Source organism: Corvus brachyrhynchos, unplaced genomic scaffold (assembly GCF_000691975.1).
Source record: "Corvus brachyrhynchos isolate BGI_N302 unplaced genomic scaffold, ASM69197v1 scaffold22, whole genome shotgun sequence".
Taxonomy (NCBI): Eukaryota; Metazoa; Chordata; class Aves; order Passeriformes; family Corvidae; genus Corvus; species Corvus brachyrhynchos.
Genome location: NW_008238355.1, coordinates 4,116,286 through 4,123,685, shown reverse-complemented (window position 1 = coordinate 4,123,685; position 7,400 = coordinate 4,116,286). Strand labels below are relative to the sequence as shown.

The window sequence follows — 7,400 nt, the reverse complement described above, 5'->3', positions numbered from 1 at the left end:
GTTACCTGGCAATTTGTATCGCTGTGCTTACAGTATTTTTCATTGTCTCTTCCAAGTTTCTCATTTCTGTGATGTCCTCAGGAGAAGCTAGTGATGCTGAGAAGTACAAACAAACTGAACCTTCCCTGATCTTCTCCAATTCTGAGATAAGGAAAATGGAGGTAAAGTGTGTAATAAAGCTGGGGCTCATTAGACAATCCCTGACTAGCTGGCCTGGCTGCCTTCTGAACTGAGAGGAACATGGGTTTCAAAGTAGGACATGATAACATCTAAGCCCTATATGTGAAATTGTATGGAATATTTCCCTAGGTGTGGGTAAGTCTGTAGGTTAGATGTTTTGAGATACATTGACACTGACCTCTGTAATTTATATAATCTGTCTAATATTCTTGAAGTATCTTAGTCCCTTTGGATCATGAGGACTCTTTTAGAGTCTTTAGGAGAATATCAGTTCAATAGACTTGTGAAACTACTTGTTTGATTGTGGTTTTCTGATTATATTCACCATCTGAGTACAGCACCCAAAATCTGAACTTCTGGTTTCCATATGTGTGCATGTGTTTCTGTATGATCTGTTTTCATGCAGTATCAGGTTTTTCAGATCCCTGTGGAGAATTTCCTGCAACACTGACGAGAAGGTAGAATATGAAAACAATTTATAAGAAGTGCTAATATTAGGTTTGAGAATACTTGTGCCATTGTATGCACACAGTAAAGAATATTGGAGAGGGTTCTGCATTTGCTGTAGCAGAAGGGGAAAAAGCCTGGAAAACATCAGTACTTGATGGTATTTTAGGTATCAGTTTAGAAGAAGACACAATGATGGTGCTAGACATTTGCTGCCTATGTTGTTGCACAGCAGGTTTGTGAGCATAAAAAAATTAGTGAGTTTGTGCAAAGATGGTCCTTATTTCCAGCATTAGCAACAGGTAGGACTCATAATACTTCTCCTTTCCTGGCAGTTTTTTAAAAGCACTGGTGAGGAGTATTGATGCAGAATGTACAGGCTGTGGGGTTCAGAACATGGGACTTCAGGGCCAGCTTTTTGCCTGCTGAATGGGAACAGTGATTTTTCCATTCTCCCACCATATTTGACAGTTCATGCTGAAAGTCTTTCATGACAAAATCTGTTTCATATTACATAAACCATGTGCAAGCTAGTGGAAAAATGCTACTTCTGAAATTATTCTTCAGTAGTTTCTGCGTTGGCTGTCTTTTGCCATTATTTGGGAAAGGGCAGGAAGCCAGAGGGAAGAGGAGCACAGGCAATCTCTCTCTGTGTCATTTCATCACTCACAACATGAAGATCAATCTGAACAACTGGGAACATGGTTGCCACTGTCAAATACTGAGTATGTGACATTTTGTTTTCCATTGCTATGTGTACTGGATGGTTGTGTTGCTGCATGCATGCCGTCTTCCTTTGATTCACTTTCCAAGCAGGAATTCGAGGTGAATGTTTGTCATCCGCTTCTGGCAGTTTACAAAGCATTAGCCTTTAATTTATTTTTTTTTTTAAACAACTATTCATCTAATTTTCTTCTTGTCTTTCAGCTCAGTTTCCCTGTGCTTTCCTTGGTTCCTACTGCGATTTCAGAGGCATGGAGCAGCTGCAGTTCTGACCTGCTGACTAACAGGTTCATGAGACCTCTGTAAGTCTTTGTTGGTCTTGTTTGGCTTTGCTTTGTAATTAGAAGAGTATCCACTGGTGTCGTAAGTGCATCTGAACCTTTTGTCCTCTGCAATGCTTCTGCAAAGAGCTGCATGTCCCAGCAGATGGAGTAAGATAAACAGCAAATGCACAGCCATTGATATGTGCTGGTTCCCATCACAATTTGAATGCAAATTCAAATGGATTTCATACTGCTAACAATATAAATATATATATAGATTGTAGTCAGCTGATTGGAAGGGCCGGATACTTGCCCCTGCTTTGCAGTTCTGTGAGTTAGTGTTAGCTGGGATGGCAGATGTCTCAGAAGTAAATTAGCAGTAACAATCAACTGGAAATCGTGTATTTCCCCAAGGTCCACAAGCACCCTATTGTCGTACAAAGAGAGATAAATCCAGGAAGGATGTTACTAGTTCTTAGGGAATTAGTTATTCAGTCTTTTATTAATGGGAAAAAAAAAAAAAAGGGATATTTTCCATAATTCAGCATCTTTTCATATAAAACAAAAACTATGTCACAAGGAGAAACCTTATATTATTCAAAAGCCCATAATTCTGCAGAGCATTTTGCAGGCATAAACAACAAACCTTGGGTTACTTACACAATCAAAAATACATGTCTTTTCAGTTGCCTATTGCGGGAGTATGCCAAGAACCGAGCCAGAAATTACCCCCAGGAAGTTTGTTTTTGAAAATAGGCAGGTTGTGTTAGGATGCATGGTGAGCCTGTGGGAGTTAGAGGCTGTCCACATGCCATGTGTTTGAATGTCATTGTTGCGCTTGCTTAGGCTTGTAAATTGGCCCTTGAAAATGCCAGAGAAATAATAATAAAAAAAAGACAGGGATCTAATCCATGTTTATTTTCTTGAAGTTTTCTTCTGTTGTTTTGTTTTGTTTTGTTTTTATTTTTAAATACAGTTCCTGCTTCTATGAGTAAACTGGGAAAACTGGTAGCTTTCCTGCTTGAAAATTCCCATATCTTCTGCTGTATTGAAATTATTGTTCCTGGTGCTGTGAATTGTTACCTCTGCAGAAGATTATGCTGCTTTCTTTCCCTTAATAAATTACTGCTTTTTCTACCCCATCTTTTTTACTACAGTTTGGGCTTTATTCAGTGACTGAGATCATAAATGCATATGAGTGTATTTTAGCAGTTAGCAGCCATCTTGCAAAAATCTTGAGTAAAAAACACGTTCGGGTGTTTTTTACAGGACTTCTGACATGAAGTAATAATATAAGGCCGTTGAATAAACTGTCTACGCAGAATGCTAGAAGGTGAAATTTGTACTAGAACTATGATATCATATGTCTGACTAAACTGTATAAAATTTATAATTTTCAAGGTACATTTATCACAGTCATTCACAATCCTACCCCTGAAAAAGAGAAACAAACAATAGAACAAAAACTCCCCCCACAAAAACCCTCTCATATTAAAAATACGTACATTACTTAATCTGTATACATATATATGTGTAATTTGATCTTAATATGGTTAGATTATGTAACTGCTGTTTCTTTCCCTTTCTGTTTTAGTTTCTCAGCATGACTGCAGTTGTCTACAGAGATAATTGGAATATTTTTGCTCCTGTTACCCTAATGAGGGAGGGCAGAAGTGTTGTTGCTGTTTCACAGATGAAGGGAAAAGAGGTCAAGTGGATTTTCTCAAGGTCACACAATGACATCTGCAGCAGAGCTGTGATTTGAAGCCAAATCTCCTGAACCACAGAATTTTGACTATTAAAAGATCAGAATATATTGGCTGTAACAACCATGAAGACACGCAAATCAAATGCATAGTTTTTATGCCTTCCTTCCTGCCCCCGCCCTCACCAACATAACAGCAAACTGTGGGCTTTGTTTATACATTGGTCCAGCAACATAATAGCTCTTTATCATTATCCTTGATAATGCAAAGTTTGGTTGAACTGTTCATCCAGTCCCGTAATTATTGGCATGGGAATACAGCACAGGAACAACCATTTTCAAATGAGTATTTATTTTGAAGTAGAAACATGCCTCATTGTTTCTTTCCTTAAATCAACTGGGTAATAAAAGCTAAGACATTCAGCTCCTGATCCTGAAAGGAAGGATTCCAGGTTGTTCTCAATTTCTACCTTTAAAACTCACCTTTGCTGAACTGTGTTCAGAAAAAGTTTAATTTATGATACTCACAGCCTGCCATTATGTGTAGTAGTGATGTATTTTTCCTATGTGCTCCACTGTCTCCCTGCTCCTGTTTGGCTCTGTTCCTTTAAACAGTCAGCATATTTGGACAGAATATCTTTTCCTGCTATCCTGTGTTGCTTTCAGGCTTTGGGGGACGATTGAAATGCAAACCAGAAACAGGGAGTTGCATCCTAGACACCCCTTGCCTTTTCCCCACTGACTGGAGTTGTCCCCACTGGCTTAAATCAGCACATAAGTCTGAGAGGCTGCCAGCGTTCTGCAGAGACTGAGTGGTTCTGCTTACCACGTTTTGGGGTAGATCTGTTCTGATACCTTAAATAACCTGATCTTCTGACAGTTTGGTCTGTCTACTTTAGCACTCAACCCTTGCATTTTAACCTTGTCTGTGTTATCCCCTATCTCTTGTGTGTTGATTAGTTGAGAAACTGGAGCTAGGTTAGTTCTGGTGTGCAGAACTGTAACAGCTTTCCCCCACACCTGGCAGTTTCTGTTCTCATTGACAAATCTCAACTCCAGAAATACTCCGCTTTTTTTCTTTTTTATTTCTTTTCTTTTCATCCTTTTCATTTTTGGCAGCTTGGTCTGCTTCAGAACAGTTTTCATTTAGGGTCATATTTCTGCTGACTGCAAAGATTCTGCTGATTTCTGCTGCTTCTCTGCTTCATTTTGTCCCTTGCAAATAGCCAGTGCTGGACTCTCTTAGAAAACTTCACAGTGGACAACTTGGGCAACAAAAGATACAGGTATGTACAACTCTGAACTCTGGAGGCCGTAACACTCAGTGAAGCTTTCTGGACTCACTAACATCCTCTTTTCACTCACAGAAGAAAAATCAGAGGGAAATGCCATGTATAGTGGATTACTAGTTCCCTTGGTCCCTAAGCATTCATTTCTGTAGAGAAGAAATACTGGGAAAAGAAACAAACTGTTCTGAGCTGGAAGAGTTTGCAGCCCTGAGTAAATGTGGAGCAAGGCAGGCTACCAGTTCAGGGCCAGGACATTAAATTATTTATTTTGCCTGAACTGGCCTAGTTGGTCTGTTTTGAGAAGGTCGCTGTATTGCACTATTATGCTTCCATTGATATGGCTGAAGGCCTGGTGCATCTTCATCAGCACTTCAGTCGTATGGTTTTCACTGGTTTTGAAGAATGCATTGACGTGACTAGGGACGTAGCTTGCTCAGATTTAGGGGTTCTTCTATAGGCAGCAAGGTGTGTTGCTGTTTTTCAAGGAAAAGGAATATTGTCAGATTTCCCCATTTAGTGAGAAAAGAGGAAATTGAATAGACCCAATAGTTTAGTTCTGTTATCCAGGTGATCCCATTCATGACCAGAATTTCCTGGTCTAGGAGAAGGACCTCATGTAAAACCCTCTTGGCTGCAGGTTGGACAGGGGTGTCTGGGACTGGCAAGCTCCTCTCATCGCAATAGTCCTTCACCCTACTACACAGGTGTTCAAAGTAGAGGTGTAAGTGTGTCTGTAGATAAGCAGTTCTGCACTACCATGCCAGGCTTTAATGTTTTCTGCAAAAAGCTCATGCTAAGTCAAGTCCCCTTAACTATTGCTTATGTGTTGTCTTGATTTCATCTGCTATTTAGAATACTTCTGTAAGAGCACCTGATTGTTAGCCTTGCTCTTCAATCTTCCTCTGCTCAGGACTCTCCTTGATAATTGCGTGTGACTTCAACACCTTTCCCTCACCTAAGCTTTGGACAGAACAGCATATGGAGATTTTGCCCAGCCTTTCCTCTAAGCATGTCCATAAGAGACCTCTCTGCTCAGTAACAAGGCGATGAGATTTCAGTCTTGCACATACGGTTTGTGGGAGCAGTAGGGAAGCAATGTGTTCCTTAAATGTACCTCTGACAGGAGAGAAAATGGCCTCAAGTGGCAACAGGGGAGGTTTAGGTTAGATAATAGGAAAAATTTATTCAGTGAAGAGTCATCAGGCATTGGAACATGCTTCTCAGGGAAGTGGTGGAATCCGCATCCCTGGGGCTATTTAAAAAACATGCAGATGTGGTGCCTAGAGACATGATTTAGTGGCGGACAATGCAATGCTAGGTTAACAGTTGGAGCTGATACCTTCATGGTATTTTCCAACCTTAGTGATAATATGATTCTATGGTGCTAGGATTCCAAATGTCTGCAAACGCTGTCTGTACCCACATGAAGTTGGTGACTTCATTGTTGACAAATAAATACTATTTCTGAAGCAAGAAAACCCCCCCAAGAACAAAACATGGTGGCTTTGAATGGATGCCTGAAAAATAGTGAGAATATGCCAAGTTATATATTTTTCCTAAGAACATACCAGCTTGCATCTGCTCAGGGGATTTTCTGAATAAACTGTTTCTTTCTTGTTTAAGAGAATCTGTCCGTTGCATTCCTCTGGTATTTTTCAGGTTCTAGCAAACTTCAAGAATTTAACTCTTTTGACAAGAAGTATTACCAGCATAATGAGATGTTGTATGAGGAGCTACCTCTTCAGGATTATTTTGATCCTGGTCTCTCATTTTTCATGTAATACTTCTTGGAAGTCATGGTGACCTGGTGATCGCTCTTGAAGAGCTCACTTTCTTTTGCAGCTTCCATGTGACCTCACACATCACTTCTAAACATTCCCAGTCTGCTTTAGCCACTCTATGCTTTAGATATTTGAGAGCTTTTCAACAGCTCAGCAGAACAGAGATATTTTTCCTACTTCTGTCTTCGGTCCCTTTCTTGTGCTGTGGTCTCTGGCCAAAAAAAGGCATACAATTCTAAAGAAGATAACAGAAAATTACTGTTTTGCAAGGTGTCTTTCTGTGTGAATGAGTGTTTTAGGTTGCTCACAGAATCACCAGCAAAGGTACTGGCAAAAACAGTTTTAATATAAAAGTGAAATCATAATGAATAATAAAAAATTGGACTGAAACGTAAGATCAATTAATCTGAAACTAAAATCAACCAATGTTGGGGTCCCTCCCCCGCTGTGTAGCCCTGGGAGAGGGGCCCTGAGGGCACAGACACGGGGCTTCCCTGCCCCTGCTCAGCCTCGTTCCCATTGGTTGGTTTGTGTTCCCTGCACGGGCAGAAGGACCCTTGGTCCCGTGACTGGGACAGTTCCTGGGCAGAGCTCCGGCCATGCGGCTGGAGAAATAAACATCTCTGAAACATCTAGCAAGAATCTGTCTGTCCATATATATTTCCTTTCCACGGGACTCCTGGTTTGATATATGCATGTTGCAGGATCCCCACTGCAACAAACCAGCAGAACGATCCCCGATCCCTAAGCGACTGATTTGTGTGAGTAAACCCTGAAAACTTTGGATTCCTCTTCTTGGTTTTGCTTTGCTATTCCATATCTAAACTATGGAGGAACGGTGGGAAGACTCTTGGCTCTCAGAGCCGCATATGGACATTTATCTTAAACTTGAAATGATTCTTGAACAACGATTTGTAAATTTTAGCTTGATTCAAGCTCAAAAAGAACTGAAACACTTCCTGGCATGGTTGTTTAAGAACTTTTTCTATGTTTCTTGGGATTTAATTCTTAC

The 7,400-nt window shown here is 40.3% G+C and overlaps 1 long non-coding RNA gene across 1 annotated transcript; it reads left to right on the top strand.

Moving 5' to 3' along the window:
- Positions 1-1,235: 1,235 nt before the first annotated feature.
- LOC108447003 lies at positions 1,236-6,234 on the top strand. Its single transcript, XR_001862360.1, has 3 exons — positions 1,236-1,352; positions 1,555-1,652; positions 3,208-6,234. It is a non-coding gene; the product is annotated as an uncharacterized LOC108447003 (long non-coding RNA).
- Positions 6,235-7,400: the final 1,166 nt, after the last annotated feature.